Here is a 23446-nt window from a genome sequence, read left to right as displayed (position 1 = left end):
CAACACAAAGTCGGTCAGTTCCATCCTTCTTCTTCACAAAAAGAACACCACAACCCCACGGAGAAGAACTAGGCCGGATGAGACCCATTCTTTCTTGCTCATCGAGTTGCTTCTTCAGCTCCTTCAACTCTTCAGGTCCGAGCTTGTAAGGACGTTTGCACACAAGTTCCGTACCAAGCTCAAGATCAATAACGAATTCAACTGGCCGGTGCGGAGGCATTCCTGGAAGCTCTTCTGGAAAGACGTCTTGATATTCGCAAACGACTGGAATTTGAGAGATGGCATCCAATTCACCCTTCTCATTGAGAGAAAATAGAAGGATAGTATCATCACGAGCGGCAAAGACAATTACATCCTTAGATGAATGAGTCAATTGAATCTGCCTGGCTGCACAATCAAGCTGAGCCTTGTGCTTAGAAAGCCAATCCATTCCGAGAATAAGATCAATATCCGAGTCACCGAGAACCGTTGGAGAAGCCAAGAACTTGTAGTCACCCAAAGTGATAGAAACATCCGGAACGATGGAGTTAGCCTGCATGCGCTTACCGGGAGAGACAACTGCTAAAGGACTAGGCAAAACTTGTGAAACCAATTCATGCCTATTTGTAAACGGTCTCGAGATGAAGCAATGCGATGCACCAGTGTCAAAAAGAACTTTTGCAGGAATATCATTAACAGGAATGTTACCCATGATCACATCTGACGAGTCCTCTGCCTGAGCTGCATTCATCAAATTGACCTTGGCATGCTTGGGGTTATGCTTGACCACAGCTGTACTTGCCGATCTGACAGGAGGAGGAGGAGGAAGACGCCTCTGGTTGAAACACTTGTTGGCATAGTGACCCTTCTGTTGGCACTTGTTGCACGTGACCTCTGAAAGCGGACGGTGATACGGAGCACTCGATCTTGGAGCTTGAGACGAAGTCTTGTTCTGAAAGCCAGGGTTGGGTGGGTGGGAAGAACCACTGCCACCTTTGCTCTTCTGCTGATACGGCTGACGGAACGGAGGAGGAAGAAGCCAAAACTTCTGCTGCTTGGCCACTTGAGTAGAGGAAGAGGGAGTAACATCTCTGACTCGCTTCCTGGAAGCATCACACCTCAACTGAGCAGCCTCTTGCTTCAGTGCCATGTTGTAGAACTCATCGTACCTCAAGGGCTCGAAAAGGACAAGAGTGAGCTGAATATCTTCTCTGAGACCACCCCTGAACTGATATATCATGCTCTTCTCATCAGGGACGTCCTTCTTGGCAAAGCGGGTGAGCTTCTGGAACAACTTGTTGTAGTCATAGACAGACAGAGAGCCTTGCTTCAGATTGCGGAATTCCTCACGCTTGCTTTCAACCACGCTCTGCGGAATATGATGAGCTCAGAAATCTCGACGGAAATCATCCCAAGTGATAACACGTCCACCTCTGGAGTCCTTGTACTGCTGGAACCATTCTGCAGCTTGATCTTTGAGTTGGAAGGAAGCGAACTTAACAAAGTCCTCAGGCCTGACGTTACTGCACTCGAAATGCTTACACAGATCCACAAGCCAATCGTCAGCATCGGTTGCCTCAACACAATTGCTGAAAGTCTTTGGCCCGTTAGCAAGGAACTGGTTGAGTGTAGCAAAGTGACTTTGATTGCTGCCTTGATTCCCTTGACTGCCTTGATTGCGCTCTTGAAGAATTTGCATGATCAACTGTGTGTTTGCATTGGTTGCGGCCATCACAGCCTGCCATGCCTCCGGAGGAGGTGGAGGTGGTGGCGGATCAGGATTCGGAGTCGTGCGCATTGGAGGAGCCATCCTGAAGAGGTTGACCACCATTAGCACATTGACAGATAAATATTGAAGCTGAATCCAACGGAATGAAAATTGCAACATATAGTCTTCACATCCGACCAAAATGAACGAATGCATTCCTCTTGAAATGGTCACATATCCATAAATTGAGAGGCCACGTAGAATTAAGGTAGAGAAATAAATCAACAAGGTACGGATCAAGAACGAATAATTGGTAAGAAATCCCAATCTCTAACCAATATCCGTGGAAGAAGAACTAGAGCTACTAGAATTCCCACCTATGAAACTCCCGAACCTTTCCGGTTATGCAATCAGGTGTTGGGGATACAGGGGAAGCATAATATCTCACCCAAACTAGCAAATCCGACATCCAGCTGTATCCATCCTTCAACACATAACCAAGAAACCTTCGGAAACCATCTACCTCAACCTTCGAAAATCATCCGTTATACAAGTTATGGCGATACTCCCGAACTCCCGCCCCAGTACTGGGTGGCGTCGAGGTTATCTCACCAACGAACTGCATAAAAGAGATTTTCGATGTCGGCGTACTAGACTCAGGTATTCCAGAATTGCAACGATAAAATTATGATGACAACACCTCAGAGCTCAACTCCCCGGGACACTTCCACTAAACCCCTGACAGGAGGCACCAAGACAATGTTCTCATCATAAAGCCATCAGAACGATTCCAAGATACCCGCGTGATCCTAAAAAAATTTAGTGAAATTTGAGAAGAGAAGAGTCAAAACTCTACGTCAGGATGCCTTACCAGAGCGATGAGGAGACTGGGAAGTAAAAAGAATTCCTAAACACTTCGATATATAATACCTAAAGACTCGAAAAAAATTTCTAGACACAACTCGGCCGCTAAAAACGATCAAGCAATGGGGCTCCTAAGGTCGGGGAAGGCTCTAATACCAACTTGTAACACCCTCGATGCGACTATAGCTCCCACGTGTCGAGGCACGACTTAGAGACATAATCGCATTGAAGGCATATGTCGCAAGTCAGGTAATCATCACAAACATCCCATGTAATATAGATAATGAAAAGGGATAACATAGTTGGCTTACACTCGCCACGTCAATCAAGTACATAAATAACATACATCATCCAAACACTCATGGCCCGACTACGGCGCCAAAATGAAAGATAACCCAACATGCGACATGGTCCCGATCACCCCCAACAGGGCACCACTACTGATCATCAGGAAAAGAAACATAGTAACGCTGAGAGTCCTCGTCGAACTCCCACTTGAGCTCGAACGCGTCAACTGGAGCGGTATCACCTGGACCTGCATCTGGTGTAATAGTAATCTGTGAGTCACAGGGACACAGAAATCTCGCACCCTCGCGATCAAGACTATTTAAGCTAAATAGGTAGGATAAGGTAAATATAAGTGGAGCTGCAGCAAGCGACTAGCATATATGGTGGCTAACTTAATCGCAAAAGAGAGCGAGAAGAGGAGGCAAAGCGCGAGCGAGAAACTAGAGAGCAACCTGCGCAAACATTACTCCAACACCGTGTCCACTTCCCGGACCCCGCCGAGAAGAGGCCATCACGGTAACACACTTAGTTGATTCATTTTAATTAAGTTAAGGTTCAAGTTATCTACAACCGGACATTAACAAATTCCCATCTGCCCATAACCGCGGGCACGGCTTTCGAAAGTTCAATCCCTGCAGGGGAGTCCCAACTTAGCCCATGACAAGCTCTCACGGTCAACGAAGGAATAGACCTCCTCCCAAGACGTTCCGATCAGACTCGGTATCTCGGTTCTTCAAGACACTTCGACAGGTTAAAACAAGACCAGCAACACCGCCCGAATGTGCCGACAAATCCCGATAGGAGCTGCACATATCTCGTTCTCAGGGCACACTCAGATTGTCCTAGGTACGGGTAGGCCAGCCCAGAGTTGCCCCTGGTGGCCACCGGTAGCTGACAGGTGGACCAACACTCAGAGGAGCACTGGCCCGAGGGGGTTAAAATAAGATGACCCTTGAGTCTGCAGAACCCAAGGGAAGGAAAAGGCTAGGTGGCAAATGATAAAACCAAGGTTGGGCATTGCTGGAAAAGCTTTAATAAAGGCAAACTATCAAGGGGTTCCCATTATAACCCAACCGCGTAAGGAACGCAACAATCCGGGAACATAACACCGATATGACGGAAACTAGGGCGGCAAGAGTGGAACAAAACACTAGGCGAGAGGCCGAGCCTTCCACCCTTTACCAAGTATATAGATGCATTAAGATAACATAGGAATATAATGATATCCCAACAAGTAAATAAAAGATGTTCCAACAAGGAACGGCCTCCAATCTTCACCTGCAACTAGCAACGCTATAAGAGGGGCTGAGCAAAGCGTTAACATAGCCAATCAACGGTTTGCTAGGACAAGGTGGGTTAGAGGTTTGACATGGCAATTGGGAGGCTGACAAGCAAATGGTAGGCATCGTAGCATTGGCATAGCAAAGAGCGAGCAAACTAGCATAGCAAAGATAGTAGTGATTTCGAGGGTATGATCATCTTGCCTGCACAGTTGTCAGAGTTGACTGGATCCTCAAGAGCAAACTCAACGGGCTCCTCGTTAGCGAACTCGTCTCCCGGCTCTACCCAAACAAGACAAACAAGCAACAAGGATACAATCAACCACGTGCAAACTCAAACAACACGATGCAAAGATGATACGCTATGCGGGATGCGATGCCGGATGCAAAATGCAAGATATGACAGGAAATGCATGAACCTGGCCTCAATTTGGAATTCCAAGGGTTCCACTGGAAAGATGAGATGAAATCGCTTGAAAACGATATAAAGAACGCCGGAATCGGAGTTACGGTTTGGAAATGGCAAGCGATTCAAAAATGACACCGGTCTACGATTTACCGCAAGTAGGCATCTAAATGCAATGACATGAACATGCTACAGCCACCAAACAAGACAACAAAATACATGGCAGGGATGCACACAATATTCTTAACAAAAGTCTAGCACTGAGCTACGGCCAATTCATCCATTATGAGGTTCAAAAAAGCATGGCAAAAACGCAAATGCAAAACAGATTTCAGACTTAGTGAAATTAACACTTGTCTGAAATTTCAGATCATATAGCCCTCTTCGGAGCAACAAAACAACATGCTACAGGACCTGAACATGAAAAAGAAAGAAATGGCATGGAGCTACTCAACAAGCTTAACAAAAGTCCCTTAGTGACCTTGAGCCAAAAGGGATCACAAAATATATTAACAAGCACATGAACATAGCAAAAACATAATCAGTTTTCAGACTTGGTGAAAACTGGGACATGCTGAAATATAACTCACGAAGGCATGTTTACGAGCTCGATGCACTCACCACGGTGCAAGTCATGGAAAGAAAAGCATACATCCATAAATAAGGCACAAAACACAATCTAGAAATGGCAAGAACAATAGTATAGCATGCACGGACCAACTACAATAACATCGGCAAAATCGCAAACAAGTTAACGATCTGCCCAGATTCACAACGAAGCAAAAGTAGAGCTTGATTGACTCAAGCTAGGTTGCTCCATAATTGCAAACAAAGACATGCCTGGATAGAGCACTATAAGATTAACAACACTCCCTTACTGATCATCCTCAAAAGAGGCACGGATTACTAGGAAACAACATGAACATATGGCATCATGAACTAAATAATCCCAGACTTGGTGAAAACTACTAAGTCCCTGAAAACAGATTTACCGGGTGCCTCACTTTGCAAGTTTGCACAAGTCACCGCACACATTCTAAAAATGCATGGGTTGCACCTCTAGAAAGATAACAAAATCCTTAACAAAACATATGTAGGACTCGCAGGAATATCATGCACACAATAATCATGGCAAAAATGACAAAAGTCTAAGATGAACTAGCAGATCTGACAATTAACTCACGAAGCCTCCTTCTAACAGCATTTAGGGCATCAAGATGCACTCAAATGAAAGTGATGCAATGGAATGAAATGATGTACTCATCGAGATGAACATTTTGATATTGTATATGCATGAATCGGAGCTACGGATGCAAAGTTATGGAGCCACGAACATGGGCATATGAGCTAAAAATCCTGAGGACTTAGACGAAAAATGACCTAGGGTTAGGATTTCAGATCTGAGATCTGCACGGATTACGAGGCCGCCGGAGTTACTGTTCACCGCCGGAATGTCGAGGTCGCCGGAGAGGCTCGTGGCGGCCGGAGCTGTCGGGGCCGGGGCGGAGGCGGCCGGGCGGCGGCGGCGGCCGGCGCGTGGCAGCGGGCGGTGGGGCGGCGACCGGCGGACGGCAGCGGCACGTAGGACGGCGCCGGCGACGCGGTCCGGCGACTGGCCGGCATCTCGGCGGAGGAAGGCGGCGGCTCGGGCGCTGTGGAGGAGGAGGATGAAGGCGCGCGGGCGGGGCGCCTCTGGCCCCGGCGGCTCGCGGGGAGGGCCGGCCTCGGGCCCGGCGGGCTTCGGCGGCGATGTGGGGCGGGGAGCCACGTGGCGATGCGGGATTGGTGGCGGCGGAATCCGGACGTTGTCCGGCTCGTCCGGACACATCCGGTGTGGCGGAGAGAGGACTTTTTTTAGGGTTTCGGGGAGAGGGGAGATCCGAAAACGGAGGGGGTGTATTTATAGGCATAAGTGGAGCTAGGAGAGTCCAAATGTGGTGCGGTTTTTGGCCACGCGATCGTGATCGAACGCTCTAGGAGATGGAGCAGAGTTTGGTGGGTTTTGGGCCAAATTGGAGGGGTGTTGGGCTGCAACACACATGAGGCCTTTTCGGTCCCTCGGTTAACCGTTGGAGTATCAAACGAAGTCCAAATGACACGAAACTTGACAGGCGGTCTACCGGTAGTAAACCAAGGCCGCTTGGCAAGTCTCGGTCCAATCCGGAAATGTTTAATCCCCACACACGAAAGAAAGCTAGAAATGGCCATCGGAGAAGAACGAAGCGCCGGAATGCAAAACGGACAACGGGGAAAATGCTCGAATGCATGAGACGAACACGTATGCAAATGCAATGCACATGATGACATGATATGAGATGCATGACAACGACAACAACACACGGAGACAAAAACCCGAACCCGAGAAAAAAAATATAACTTAACGCCAGAAACGGCAAGAGTTGGAGTACAAATTGGGAAAGTTATATCCGGGGCGTTACACCGCTGCCGGCGTCGTCAATCCCCATGCCTCCGCTCAGTCCGACCACCAAACACCACCACACCCCACTCCTCTTCACCTTATCTCATATTTCTAGAGATATCATTAGTTTTTACACATGGGATTACTCCCGCAAAGGTCAATCACAACAAGTGTTTTATAAAAAAATGCATCTTGATGTTTCGTGCAATGCATGGATCTTGCTAGTACTCCTACACAAGACTAAGTTGGTGATGCTGGTGTGTCTGCAATCCGTCATTTCTGACCATTAGATCTACATCTAACGATTGTGAGGTAAGTTGTTGCCTTTTCTCGCCAGCATCCCACTTGTCTACCAATTTGCAGAAAAACCCATAATTAGTATTTTAAAACCAACCACATCCCTCCCTGACCTCACCAAACAACCCAAGGAATATATTCTAATTGAAACATAATATATCTCTAGTGACATATGTATATCAAAAATAGAGTGTTTTGTACCAAGTTTGTGAATAAGTATTATTCTAATTATGATTCATTGCAACGGACATGAACATTGCTAGTATTTCCAACCATGCATTTTTTTCCTAGTATTCCATAGTTTCGAGTTTTCCATCAAGATATTAGTCACACATGGTTGATATTTACTTTCAATCATGTACACATATGCACTATGTAACTAGCCTTGCTTATTGGCTTCCAAAGCTTAACTTTCACTCCTACTTACAATATGTAGGGTATTTAACAAAAAACTACCACTTTCAACCAGCCCTAGGAAGAATCTATTGTACAAAAAATAGCAAAAACATACCCAAAATTTCTTAATCCACGCCAAAAACTACCTAGTACTCCTATCGATTAGGTTCGTTTAAACCCATTTATGACAGGGTTGGCCCACACGTCCGTGGTGACGAGGCAGCTTAAACCAACACATTTTGTTTGACCGTTGAAACGAGGGGCCCACATCTGACCTTCTATTGACACACGAACACGTCACGTGTACCCTCGACGCCGGGGGTAATGCACCGCAGCTCACGTCGAAGGAGACCCGACCGACAGTGCGATACGCAAGACAGTCGATAGGCGCTTTTGCAGACCCGAAAACCCCACACCCCCGGGAGGGACCCCGTCAGGGAGTGCAGCGGCTATGGGCTGCCCTAGGTCGATTCGCTCGCCCCTAGAGCGTCGGGATTAGCAGCTCTCAAACACGAAGAACAGCGAAGAACGAGATAGAAAAACGGTGGAGAGATAAAACATAGATGAAAAAGTAGTATATTGATTTGTTCGATTGTGTGTTGTTCAATCGGCCGTCACGCCCAACATATATAAGAGGCGGCAGGACTTCCCGTACAAGTAAAGGATTCATCTAGGCTTTCCTTACAAGAAAAATTACATCAATTCACGTCCTAGAGTCCTAATTCTATTCCAACTCGGATTCAGTCTGAATCTGGCCCAAACTCTGTCTTCCTTCTTGCGCGGGCCACCGGGCTTGCATATGATCTCCGATCGAGATGGCCCAAATATCAAACTTGTGCGCCTCGACGATACGAACAACTCTCATGTTGATCACTTTTTCAAATAAGGCCATCTTGAATACTTTTCAAGGTCATCTTTATCTTCCAGTCGGACTCGGTCTTGCAGTAGACTGGATTATCCGAGTCTCGTAGTGAATTTGTAGGCTATATATTATCTCTGATGATGATGACTCCAAAATCAAAGTTTACCGTCTTGATGATACGCACAACTTCTGTATTGAACACTTCTTCATCCAAGGTCATTTTGATAAACTTTCGAGCACATGTTCAATTTCACTCGGACTTGAGCTCATCCACTCGGACATTAGATACTTTCACTCGGATCGTCCGATTGGACTTTTTCACTCGGAAGACAATCTTTCACTCGGATGAGTATATTTCCACTCGGATGACTATATTTCCACTCGGAAGGCACTATCTTATTCACTCGGATGACTATATTTCCACTCGGAAGGCACTATCTTATTCAATCGGCAAGTTTTCGTCCCGATGGTAATCTTTTCACTCGGAATATTTTTACCTGGACGACAATTTCACTCGGATGATCATATTTTCCCTCGGATGACTATATTTCCACTTGGATAATAATAAGTTCATCCGGTCAGCAAACTTTCACTCGACCGTAAAATTTCACTCGACCGTAAACTTTCTCTCGACCGTAAACTTTCACTCAGATGGTAAACTTTTCACTCGGATTTCCGACTGAAAACATAGCCCGATCTTGATTTGTCTCTCCAGGCCTCATATGATCTCGGATTGAGACGAATTATATATGAAAATCGATCGGCTCGACGAGAAGAAACTTTTCCATGTTGAAGGTTTTTCGATTCAAGGCCGTATTGATGGCCGAATTACTTGCGCAACCTATCAGACAAGTGTCTGGCACCTCGCGCCATATTTCCATTGAGGTTCAGTCTGCAGTATATTGCCTCTAACTTTTGCATATGAACTCGGATTGAGATGATTTATATATCAAAACGATTGCCTCGACGAGACGAAGACAATTCCTTAAGAGTGCTCCTTCATCCGAGGTCATCTTGAAGACGTGATTGGCAAAAAACCACTCAGAACATTGAACTATGCCACTCGGAGTATAGTTTCAGCCCATAAGATAAAGTCGAATGAATATAACCGAAACATCAAAGTGGTTCCACTCGGTGACGTGAATATTTTTATGCTGAAAACTCATTCACTCGAGACCATCTTCATTGCAATCTGTATCTTGCCAAAATCAGGTGTCAACACATGCCCCCTGTTTTTCGGCAAAGCTTGCACGCCAAAAAATAATATGCATAGTGTTTGTTCTAAGGACGATATCAACACTCCATCGGCCATTTATTTTTCTCAGGGCGATAATTATGTATCGGCCATGTTTGTTCTAAGGGCGATAATCTTATATCGGCCATTGCCCACTTAGGCTTCCTGCCACACACTCGGGTGGTACTTCTTCAAATATTTGCCATTGAGAGCTCGAGGTAACAATGCCCCTTGTATTGATTCCGCCAAATATGAATTTCCGGGAACAACTCTTGCAATTCTAAAAGGACCTTCCCAACTTGGAGACCACTTCCCGAATTTTCTATCTCTTGAACCAATCGGCAGAATCACTTTCCAAACGAGATCACCAACTTGAAAATTCTTCAACTTGACTTTCTTATTGTAAGCCCTTGCCACCCTCAACTTATCTCTCTCTATGGCATTCAAAGCAGCCAAACGTTTATCAGCAACCTCATCAATGTTGTCCATCATCAAGTTATAGAAGTCTATTGCCGATAAATCATTTTGTTTGGCTATTCTCAAAGCATTCAAATTTACTTCCACCGGTAAAACAGCCTCCTGACCATATACTAGCTCATATGGAGTTACTTTCGTAGCACCATGCCTTGAGATTCTATGTGCCCATAATGCCTCAGACAATAAGTGATGCCATCTCCTTGGATTATCCTCAATCTTCTTCTTGATGAGCTTGATTAAAATTTTATTGCTAGACTCAGCTTGTCCATTAGCTTGGGCATAATATGGAGAGGAATTGAGCAACTTTATGTTATAAGATTCGGCAAACTCTCTGACTTGGTGTGACATGAAAGATGAACCTTGATCTGTAGTTAATGTTTGAGGAATACCGAATCTATGAATAATGTGCTCGGTTATGAATTGAATTACCTCCGTATGCGTCATGTTCTTGAGAGGTACTGCTTCAGACCATTTAGTGAAATAATCAGTTGCCACCAATACGAACCGATGCCCTTTTGAGGAAGACGGATGGATTTGTCCAATGAAATCTAAACCCCAACCTCTGAAAGGCCACGGTTTGATAATAGGATGTAACATAGCAGCAGGAGCCAATTGAATATCACCAAACTTTTGACAAGCTTCACACCCCTTATAATATCTGAAGCAATCATTAATCATAGTCGGCCAATAAAACCCAGCACGTCGCAATAACCATTTCATCTTGGGAGCCGACTGGTGAGTGCCACAAATACCTTCATGTACTTCTCCCATAGCAACTCTTGCCTGGTCCTCGTCCAAACACTTTAGAAGAACATCATCGACGGTTCGGCGATAAAGACCATCATCTCTCATTGTATACTTGAAAGCCATACGCCGAACATCCCTGTCCACCCTTTCACTCGGATTGCACAAGTAATCAACAATGGGCTTCCTCCAGTTGGGATTGTCACCTGCACTAGACTTTTTGTTAATGGCCGAATCAGTGGGTTCAGGTTTGGCCTCTCCCATATTGGCAAGATAAGACATCGGTCTTTGAGAGATATGAAACATGCCATGATCAACATGATATCCGGATGCTTGTTGTGCCAATTCATTTGCTTTCCAATTGTCATGTCTAGATATATGAGCAATGCTAAAGCAATCCAAAGTAGAAATTATATCTAGACATCTATCAAGATAAACATTAAGTGATTCGTCCAAACACTGAAAGACTTTGGATATTTGATGCACCACTAGTAACGAATCACCATAAGCCTCAATATGTGTAGCACCTATAGCAAGTAACATCTCTAGGCCGAATAACAATGCTTCATATTCGGCTTGATTGTTTGTGCAAAAATATTCTAAGCGGCATGAGGCTTCAAAAACAGCACCATGAGGAGATATATAAACAATACCAACACCTTGGCCATTGCTACAAACTGAACCATCAAAGTATAATCTTCATGGTACTAATGAAACAAGGTTCATATCAACATCATGCTTGTTATTAATCCGATGTTCAACAATGAAATTAGCAACAATTTGGCCTTTCATGGATTTTAGAGATTCATAAGCCAAATCATATTCAATCAAAGCATAAGCCCACTTGCCAATTCTACCACTAAGAATTGGCCTATGCAACATGTATTTAATGACATCGGTTTGACAACCTACTACACAAACACTCGGCACTAAATAATGTCTCAGTTTTGTGCAAGCATAATATAAGCATAGACATAATTTCTCAATAAATGTATACCTTGTCTCTGCGTCCAATAAGCGGCGGCTCAAATAAGTGATGGCATGCTCTTTTCCTTCGGTCTCTTGAGTTAGAACAGCACCAATAACTCCTTCCTCTGCTGCAATGTAAAGTCTGAAGGGTTCCCTATGCTTGGGTGCTCTCATCACCGGAGGAGTGCACAAATAATTCTTGATCATATCAAATGCTTCTTGCTGTTTTGCCCCCCAAGTGAAATCAGCATCATTCTTTAACCGAAGGATAGGAGTAAATGCATCAACTTTCCCTGATAGATTAGCTATGAACCTTCTCAAATAATTGACCTTGCCAAGGAACTTTTGCATATCTCTCTTGCATGTTGGAGCCTCCACCTTCTGTATAGCCTCTATCTTTTTGGGATCAATCTCTATACCATCTTCATGAATAATGAAACCCAAAAACTTGCCAGCTGACACGCCGAAAGCACACTTCAAAGGATTCATTTTCAATCCATACTTTTTCATTCTTTCAAAAGCTAAACGCAAATCGGCCAAGTGAGATTCAAAAGCATCCAATTTGACAACAATATCATCAATATAAACTTCAAGTATGACACCGAGTAAATCATGAAAAATCAAATTCATAGTCCTTTGATACGTGGCGCCAGCATTTTTTAGTCCGAATGTCATCACTGTCCACTTGAATAAACCAAGGAAACCAGGACATCGGAAAGCCGTTTTGTACATGTCCTCTTCGGCCATAAAAATTTGATTGTATCCGGCATTACCATCTAGAAAGCTAATAACCTTATGTCCAGAAGCATCATTAATAAGCATATCGGCTATTGGCATAGGATACTCATCTTTGGGTGTAGCCCTATTCAAATCTCTGAAATCAATGCACACCCTCAACTTGCCAGATCCTTTCTTCTCTACCGGGACAATGTTAGAAATCCACTCGGCATACCTGCAAGGTCGAATGAAATTAGCTTCAAGCAGTCGACCGATCTCTTCCTTGATCCGGTCATATGTTTCCGGATTAAATTTTCTGGCCGACTGTTTATAAGGTCTAAAACCGGCCTTTATAGGCAACCGATGTTCCACTAGCTCTCGGCTTAACCCTGGCATCTCATGATATTCCCATGCAAAGCAACAAACATATTCTTTCAATAGCTCGATTAACTTAGCCTTACAATCGGCTTTCAAATTTTTGTTTATAAATGTCGGTCGAGTGACTGAACCATCTCCAATATCTACATCTTCTAACGGATCGGCTGATGTAAAACCTTGTCCAAGTTTATCCATGTCATCCAACTCCTCTGTAGACTCATACATATCGTTCTCATTGGACCGATACTTTACAAGACGTTTTTGTAACCACTCGGAATTAGGATCCATTTAAACATATCATACCTTGGAGCCGATTGCATTCACTCGGCTTTAAAGAGACGGGCACAAAACCATTCTTGGTTGTGCTGAGAAAATCAAATTCTGACAAGTCACGTCCCGTCAAGCAAGTAGCATTGGGATGTTGCCAATCCACCGATGCATCGGCCAAAGCAACACAGGCCGAGTTATCCGCGTGAATAACTTCCACTTCATCATCAACCCACTGAATCAAAAACTGGTGCATAGTGGATGGGATGCACTGGTTTGCATGAACCCAATCGCGGCCTAGTATGACGTTGTAGTTACCTTGCACCTCAGCGACAAAGAATGCAGTAGCCAAAGTTTTGCTTCTGACTGTAAGCTCCACATACATCACACCTTTGGCTTCAGTTTTCTCTGTGCCTTCAAATCCATTGAGCACCATATTGGTCTTGATCAATTCTTCATCAGGCAAACCCAATCTCTTGAAGACCGAATAGGGCATAAGATTTACCACAGCACCACCATCAACAAGCATCCGAGTGAGCGGCGACCCATTGATATGACCTCTGAGATATAATGGTTTAAGATGCATTACTGGTTCTTTTGGCTTCTCAAATATTGCGTTTTTAGGGCCAAAATCCAGCTGAGCCACCTCCCCTTCTTCATCTACAGCATGAAACTCAGCAGGTAAGTAGTACACCATATTGATATCCATACCTTCATGAACCGGCGTAGACTCATAGTCCAACATATCAGTCTCCTCCTCGAGTGCATCCACCGATTCTGAAATTTGTCCGACTGAAGGATAAGTAAGAAGTGTCGCAGACGATGTCATATCTGTTGCATCGTCCTCCTTTGGTGATGTAGGTATTGCTGTGATAGATGTAGAAGCTGTTGTATCTTGTATTTTTTAGGCCTCCACACTTGTTTTGGTGGAACCATGGGTCGAGTGTCATTGAACAACTTATCCCTTTGTTTCTCGGCCTCCTGTTCTGCCATCTCTCGACTCCTTAACCTCTGTAGTTTCCTCTTTTGTGTCTTTGTTAGCCCTGGAGGACAGCACTTCGGCTGAGTGTATTTAGGATCTCTCGTCTTTACCTGGCTGGTGCTTGCCTCATGGTCATTAGCCGAGTGCTTTGGCGCGATAGCAAGTATAGGCTCAGTCGGATTGCTATGCACAATCGGCTGCTGTATGGTGAATGTTTCGGTGCCCAAGATAAGTGAGTTGACATCCATTTTCTCCTTGCCTTTTCCCGACTCAACTGCTGCAACACTTGGTGATTTAACACGCCATTCTTTTCGACTTTCCAGATGCATGAAATTTCCACTCGGGCGCACCTTTTTACTCTGATGGAATCCACTCGGATGGATATCACTCGGATGGAATTCAGTCGGATGGAATCTACTCGGCCACATTTTTTCACTCGGATAGCTTCCACCTGGGTGCATTCTTACACTCGGATAATTTCCATCCGGTCGCATGTTTTGACCAGCCGACCGATAGTTACTGATGTTCAGTCGGCCTCTATATGAATAGTCAAGTCGATCCCAAACAGATTGCGTATGCTCTTCTGGAAACGGCACCCTTGGTCCACTCGGTTTCATATACTGACTGAACATATCAGCTGATGGTGACCTTGGTCGCTTCAGATGAGTCGGCCGATTAAAGCTAGAACCGGCCGACTGGTTGGTGTACTTGGACAGCAACATATCAAAAGTTGGCTTGATCCGCTTGCGCTGTACTTTAACTTCATTCCTTTTCCACTTGCCAATTTCTGGACTCTTGGGCTTGACAAATCTCACACGAGCATTTTCTTGCACTTGCAGTTGCCCCCAGTGTAGGATTCTTGATGGTGATTTTGATCACTTCCTTGCCATCGGGTTGCTTACCAAGCACAACCTGTCTCCCCAAGACCTTGGTGTCCTCCTTGTCTTTCCTGGGCTCACCAACAATGACATTAGCTTTATTAGCAGATTCGGCTACCTCCGGCCGAATGAGTAGCTTCTTCCCCTCCAAATCCATGGTATTCATTGGAAAAGGTTGTTTATCAACTTGCATCTCAGAAAAGTTCAATCGTCCGTCATTAATGGCTGATTGTATCTGTCGTCGAAAAACATTGCAATCGTTAGTAGCATGAGAAAAAGAATTATGATACTTACAATAAGCACGCCGTTTTAGCTCTTCAAACAGCGGTAAAGTATGAGATATTCTAATAATCTTAGCCTGCAGCAAAGCATCAAATATTCTATCACACTTAGCAATGTTAAAAGTAAACTTCATCTCTTCATCACGATTCTTATGAATCGGTTTTAGATCATTGCAAGTAAAGGGTTTTGGCCTTAGATGGCCAAACAAATTCAGTAGCAAAAACATCACCCTCATCGTCCGAGTGATCACTATCATATTCCACCATATTCATCTTTGGACGATCGGCTTTGTATCTATGCACTTCTTTGAGATCTTTGTTTCGGCTTTCCTGAGCCAAAGCCCTTTGTAAGACTTGGTTGATATTTAAGAACTCATAACCTTCTAGCTTTTCTCTAATGGGAGTTCTCAAACCACTCAGCACTAGGTCTGCCAAGTCTCTCTCGGTTATCACCAAACTAAAACACCGGTTTTTTGTTTCTCTGAATCTCTTGACGTAATCGGAGACCGATTCATCATGCTTCTGTTTAACCGATGTTAGATGTGATAACTTGAGTTCATTGTCGCCGCTATAAAAGTGATCATGAAATTTCTGCTCTAGCTGTGACCAAACCCGAATGGAACCATGTGGTAAAGAAGAAAACCATGAAAATGCAGTACCAGTTAAAGATAAAGGAAATAAACACACTTTCAACTCATTTAGTGAGTCTGCTTCACCTAGTTGTGCTAAGTATTGACTAACATGCTCCCATGTGGTTTTTGTGCCCTCTCCATTGAACTTAACAAAATCTGGAATCTTATATCCCGGAGGGCACTGGATGGCATCAAAGTACTCGGGGTACGGCTTTTGGTAAATCCGATTCCGAGGTAACTCAACTCCAAAATTCTCTCTAAGCATCTTAGCCATCTCCTCTCTAAGATTAGCTAGACCATCATCCGTAGTGGACGATGAAGCTTGTGGCAGTGACATAGGAAGAGTATGGTTACTAGCTGTAGGTAGGAATTGTGGCATGTATGTCCCCATAATTTGGTAGTGGTCGAGTGGTTGTAGCTGTAGGTATAGTTTGGTTCGGCGTTGCCACCGAACCTGTCATGCTCATAATAGGATTAATGGGTGTAGCCACAATCTGATTTGTTTGGGTAGGATAATAAGTCATCGGCACGGGAGGCGCCGATGCAATAGTTAAAGCCAGATTAGGGTTTTGCACACTAGCAACTACACCATTATTACCACTAGACGATTGAGATATATTCTTCTGAGCATTAGTATTTTCTATAAAAGTTTGATAGACTAGATTGTTACCATCAGCAATACGACTTTCAATCTCAGCCCACTGCTCAGGAGAAAAGGCAGTACTTATAGAAGGCTTAACCTGTTCAGTTTGAAGAGGAGGGAACTTGATTTCTTCAATTGGAGTGATGTTGCCTTGGCGATCTTTCTTGAATTTTGCAAGGAACTCCTGCAGGTCCTTCTCCTCGCGCGCCTTCTTGTACTCCTCATAGACTTGGCGATGATCGGCCGATATCTCATCAAGACTGGGATTAATGATGTTATCGGCGTTTACCTCAGATGGCTTGGGAAGATCGGACATGGTGGATGATGACGATTGATCTTCGTTCCCCAGCAGAGTCGCCAAAAAGTGTGTTGACACGCGAACACGTCATGTGTACCCTCGACGCCGGGGGTGATGCACCGCAGCTCACGTCGAAGGAGACCCGACCGACAGCGCGATACGCAAGACAGTCGACGGGCGCTTTTGCAGACCCGAAAACCCCACACCCCCGGGAGGGACCCCATCAGGGAGTGCAGTGGCTATGGGCTGCCCTAGGTCGATTCGCTCGCCCCTAGAGCCTCGGGATTCGCAGCTCTCAAACACGAAGAACAGCGAAGAACAAGATAGAAAAACGGTGGAGAGATAAAACGTAGATGAAAAAGTAGTATATTGATTTGTTCGATTGTGTGTTGTTCAATCGGCCATCACCCCCAACATATATAAGACGCGGCTGGACTTCCCGTACAAGTAAAGGATTCATCTAGGCTTTCCTTACAAGAAAAATTACATCAATTCACGTCCTAGAGTCCTAATTATATTCCAACTCGGATTCAGTCTGAATCTGGCCCAAACTCTGTCTTCCTTCTTGCGCGGGCCGCCGGGCTTGCATATGATCTCCGATCGAGATGGACCAAATATCAAACTTGTGCGCCTGGACGATACGAACAACTCTCATGTTGATCACTTTTTCAAATAAGGCCATCTTGAATACTTTTAGAGGTCATCTTTATCTTCTAGTCGGACTCGGTCTTGCAGTAGACTGGATTATCCGAGTCTCGTAGTGAATTTGTAGGCTATATATTATCTCTGATGATGATGACTCCAAAATCAAAGTTTACCGTCTTGATGATACGCACAACTTCTGTATTGAACACTTCTTCATCCAAGGTAATTTTGATAAACTTTCGAGCACATGTTCAATTTCACTAGGACTTGAGCTCATCCACTCGGATATTAGATAATTTCACTCGGATCGTCCGATTGGACTTTTTCACTCGGAAGACAATCTTTCACTCGGATGACTATATTTCCACTAGGATGACTATATTTCCACTCGGAAGGCACTATCTTATTCACTCGGATGACTATATTTCCACTCGGAAGGCACTATCTTATTCAATCGGCAAGTTTTCGTCCCGATGGTAATCTTTTCACTCAGAATATTTTCACCTAGACGACAATTTCACTCGGATGATCATATTTTCCCTCGGATGACTATATTTCCACTTGGATAATAATAAGTTCATCCGGTCAGCAAACTTTCACTCGACCGTAAAATTTCACTCGACCGTAAACTTTCACTCAGATGGTAAACTTTTCACTCAGATTTCCGACTGAAAACATAGCCCGATCTTGATTTGTCTCTCCAGGCCTCATATGATCTCGGATTGAGACGAATTATATATGAAAATCGATCGGCTCGACGAGACGAAACTTTTCCATGTTGAAGGTTTTTCGATTCAAGGCCTTATGGATGGCCGAATTACTCGCGCAACCCATCAGACAAGTGTCTGGCACCTCGCGCCATATTTCCGTTGAGGTTCAGTCTGCAGTATATTGCCTCTAACTTTTGCATATGAACTCGGATTGAGATGATTTATATATCAAAATCGATTGCCTCGACGAGACGAAGACAATTCCCTAAGAGTGCTCCTTCATCCGAGGTCATCTTGAAGACGTGATTGGTAAAAAACCACTCGGAACATTGAACTATGCCACTCGGAGTATAGTTTCGGTCCGTAAGATAAAGTCGAATGAATATAACCGAAACATCAAAGTTGTTCCACTCGGTGACGTGAATATTTTTATGCTGAAAACTCATTCACTCGAGACCATCTTCATTGCAATCTGTATCTTGCCAAAATCAGGTGTCAACACCTTCTACCCTGTTATTCCCCCTCAAATCATTATTTTTCCTGAACATTACTTCACACAGTACTGATGCGTGTTTGTCGGCGGCGGCGGTGATGAGCAAGTTGGCTGCCGCTTCGCCAGATGGGCCGGATGCCGCGCTGGCCTCTGCACGGGTTGGCAGGCTGGCCCAAGCGTGACTCACGAGCAAGCAAGCCGCCGCGCTGGCCTTCGCTCGAGCCAGATGGCTGGCCTTAGCGCGGCGCGTGCGAGCAAGCCGCCGCGCCGCCATGCCAATCTAGCTAGAAAACCTTGCAGAAAAGCAGCTGGACGGAGCTATCTTGGCTAGCTAGCGGCCACAAGCGTCGGACGGAGCTGGCATCCGGGCTGCCGCAACATGGGCTCTGCACCGCCGGCGGTTTTGACCTCGCCTTCTGCCGATGGCGGTAGCTGCGTCCCATGGCCGAGGATGACTAGGTGGACGGGCCGGAGGTAGGAGGTCACTCGAGGATTTTTGTTGGTAAGAGCATGTACAATGGTTGATAAGGTAGTCTTATCTTAAGTCTGCCACGTATGCAAGTGGTAGTAGTTTCTTGGCATTTTAGTGGTTTCTTGCATTATTATAGCAAGTACAATAGAGCTGAGTCAGCGGGCTATAAGAAATAAACTAGTATATTTCTGCTTAGTTGGAGGAAAGAGAAGAGGAGAGAGAAGGTAAGCGGGCTCTTTGTGAAGAGCCAGCTCTAGCACGTGCTCCTAGGAACTTTGTGAGAATGAGAAGTGGGCCACATAATAAAAAAGTAGTACACTCTTTTAATCTATTATTGTACATGTTGGCCATAAGATGGGTTGTAGATGACATGGCACTGGCTTATAGCCAGCAACTGGCTATACTATTAACCATCCTCTTAGGGGTTTCCTGTAAGGAACAATGTACGTACTACTAGCGACAAAAGGCGATTCTAGGTTGCGTTGTACTCCAATGAGTACTACTAGTGGTCGCGGGAGTGTATACCTCGTTTTGTGGGTTCGATCCCGGCCGAACAGACGGCGGCCTTTTTTCTAAAATAGTACTACTACACTTCGCTGCGAGCCAATATTTTACATCGGTAGTTTGAGTTTTGAAGTCAAACGGACGTGCGGCCCCACAATCTGGGTGCACTGGACAGCCTAGCCACGTGAACGGGTTTTCCTTCCTAGCATCCCGTGGCTCGCGTGCTCGCCCTAGCCGCACCTCGCTTGCAGCTTCCTCAGTAGCTAGTCGCATATTTAAACTAGCGCCTCCCAATTAAGCCCGAGGAGCCGGAAAAGCCTGGCGGGGCATTGGGAACTGTGCAATATGGCTCTGTACGTAAAGTTCTCTACTACTACTCTGTAGCTTGTGGCGTTGCACGCATGGACTTCACTCCATTATCGGCTCTACTATAAAAGAAATTCCTCTTGACGTGTTTTTTTGAAACGGAGGCAAAAGCTTTGCTTCATCTCATTCATAAAGAAGGAACTACTAACAGGCTGCTAGTGTGTGCGTGAGAGGAGCGGCTGAGTAGACCAACTACGTGAGAGGAGCGGCTGAATAGAGCACCGAGAGTACCCACTAGGCCACTACGCACGTGTACTTCCCCTGCATTGATAGTACAGCGATGGTTCTAGAGAACAGTAGTACCCTCCACTTCCAACTGCAGCTCCTTGGCCCTGAGATTCAAGAGTTCAAAACGGGTGCACTATACTAGACTAGAATAGAAGTATAGTACATCGCACTACTAGTTGATAAAAGTACTACTAGTACTGCTACATTACGAGTACGTTCTCCCCCGTCACATAATGTAAGACGTTTTTTGACACTAGTTGGCATGTACAAAAAATGGCAAAAACATACCCAAAATTTCTTAATCCACGCCAAAAACTACTACCTAGTGCCAAAAATTTCTTACTAGTGCTATTATTTACAGTATAATGCAATCCAATAACATTCCATAATGCTAGTACTAGTAGTAAATAATAGCCTCACCCCTTCGCTGAGGAACGATCTACAGTTGGAAGAGACGAGGCCCTGCGGTTACTACGCTCTTATCTCCTCCTCGCCAGTTCCCCTCCCCCGAAGAGAAGGCAGTTCGTCGCTGCTCCCATGGATTCGCCAGGCGATTCTCCTCCTCGTCGGGGCTGGGAGACCTTGGACGACGATCCTCTGGGAGAAATCGCACGCCGCTCCAACGTCCTCACCGCCGCAAGACTCGGTGCTTCCTGCACCAGCTTTTTCAAGATGCTGCTTAAACAGGCTTGGGAAAAGGCCATACTTGTTGATCTTCCATGCGTCCTCGAGGAGAAGGTTCTTCTATGGGACAATCCTTCGAACAGTCCAACGCTCCCTGGCCATGGTTGCACGTTGACTCCGCTAGAGTTGCCGACATTGAGAGGTAGTTGGATTTTGTCCGATGAGCAGGTCAGTAATGGAGTTTGATCATGTAGTACTTAGTTATTCCATTTCCATCCCGTAATTTCTCTGCTGCCCACCGTCTTATATATAGGTCTGGGCGGTGCCAACGAAGATTGGCTTGCATACCTTCGGCCGGATACGACCATCATTTTGCACAACATCCACAGCAGTGCGGCCATTCCGGTAGACCCCTTCTCCACCATTGGGATCGGCCTTCCGGACTGGCTGGGCTTGAATACGTATGACGATGCCTACATGAGATTGAAGAAGATAGCAATTGCGGACCCGCCGACAAAGCGACGCGGCTACGATGATTACTATCTCATCGCGGTGTTTGACATAAGGATTGCCATCAATGCAAGAGGCAGTAACGGCAGAGGCTGGCGCATGTTGGCGGCGGCAGATTTGTACCCCTACATGTTCGAAGACGTCGTGCGCCATCTAGGCTGCATCTTCACGGTGACAAGCCAGGGGACTTTTTTCATCTGGTTGCCATCCTACGGTACGGGAGATTACAAACGGAATGCACAAACCATCATTTGCATCCCTAACGGTACTCCATTATTTTGCAGGGACCATTCATCCCCCGATCAAAATAAGATCGCCGATCCTGGATGTGCATTTGCATCTGCGATTCGGTCTAACCTGGAACCTTGTAGCTGACTTTGGCATATTGGGATCAACTATCTTAGCAGTCGTTACCCATGGTACCACTGATGTGCAACATGGTCACACAATCTACCACGATCGGACCGTCACCATCTACCTAGGTATTCCATTTTTTAACCCTCTCGCCTTCTCTTTCATTGTTGTACTAGTAGTATACTTTGTAGTACTAGTAGGAGTACTTTTTACCTTGGAGGACGCGTATAGCTAGCTAGGCCCTTGAAGACTTGAACCCACTAGCTACCACCATTTTTTCTTTTCCATGTATTACTATCTCATCCATGTAGCCAAGAGTGGATATATATAATAAGACGGTTATTTTCCTTCCTCTATACCGGATTAGTACTATTTGCTGCATAGTATTACTGACCGTCATATTTGAGCACAACATTATTATGCATGGACCTTGACTATGTACGTCACCATGTGTCCAAATCTGGGATGCCGCGTGTACCAGACGAACGGCGCCGAGTTCGACCCCGGTGATGCTACGTGGGTGCCAAGGAACACTCTTGGAGAGTACTCGCTTTTCATCGGGGACAACTACCCCATTGTGAAGCGGATGCCACCTTCCGTGCACGACACAGAAGGTATGCCATTCATGTAGCATGGTTGTGTCTTCAGTGCGCACCGCCGGATGAACGACATGCTGGGACACGCTATCCCTGATTTATGCCGCTGCGGCTTGGATGAGTCTCCATCGTGGGGAACCGGACTAGAAAGCTGCGACAATGTTTCCCGTTGCCCACCGCTATGGATCGTGCCATCCATGAAGAACACCTGGGACTGGAACCTGGAGGAGGACATGTAGCCCATCTATAACGTGTAAGTGGAGTACGGTAATTGTGAACGGTAGCGCTGTGAATATATGTAGACTAGTCGTGCACAAATTTATCACATGAATTGGAGATGAACTTGTGTGGCATAATGGCATTTGTCCTTTAGAATTTATTACTAGTAAATGTGTTATGTGTACGTGCAACTTGTGTGGTTGTTGCAGGGCTCCAACATGCTCTTTGAGAGAAAAAAAGGTGGCACAGCTTTGGATATACGTGACGTGGCGGCATCATACAGTAGCATCGTTCGCTATAGTTGTAGTACACTCCTACTAGGACGACAACTCCTATAAAACCTTGCGCTTGGCTCTTTGCCTCTTCAGGAGGTTCAACAGTTCGTACTCGTGTGAACCTTGCACTTGGCTCTTCGCCTCTTCGGAAGGTCCAACAATGATGATACTACAGTACAATATGCTTCTGGCAATCTGACACTGATTGAACTGCTGCACGTCCACCGCGAGGGCGAGAGCGAGGGAGAGGGAGAGGGCGCTGTAGTCAAAACCCTCTCCTCGTCCTGCGAACCACCGCGCGCGTGGGCGAGAGAGAGGCGTAGTAAGCAAGCTTCTCCTCATTCGGCGAGTTGACGGGACACATCAAAGCAGTACTAGTAATAGTAGTAGTAGTCCATACTGCGTCCTTTCCGATTAATATGGCTTAATTTGAAACGAGAAAAATACACTG

Source organism: Triticum urartu, chromosome 6 (assembly GCF_003073215.2).
Source record: "Triticum urartu cultivar G1812 chromosome 6, Tu2.1, whole genome shotgun sequence".
Taxonomy (NCBI): domain Eukaryota; kingdom Viridiplantae; phylum Streptophyta; class Magnoliopsida; order Poales; family Poaceae; genus Triticum; species Triticum urartu.
This window is presented reverse-complemented; position numbering follows the sequence as displayed.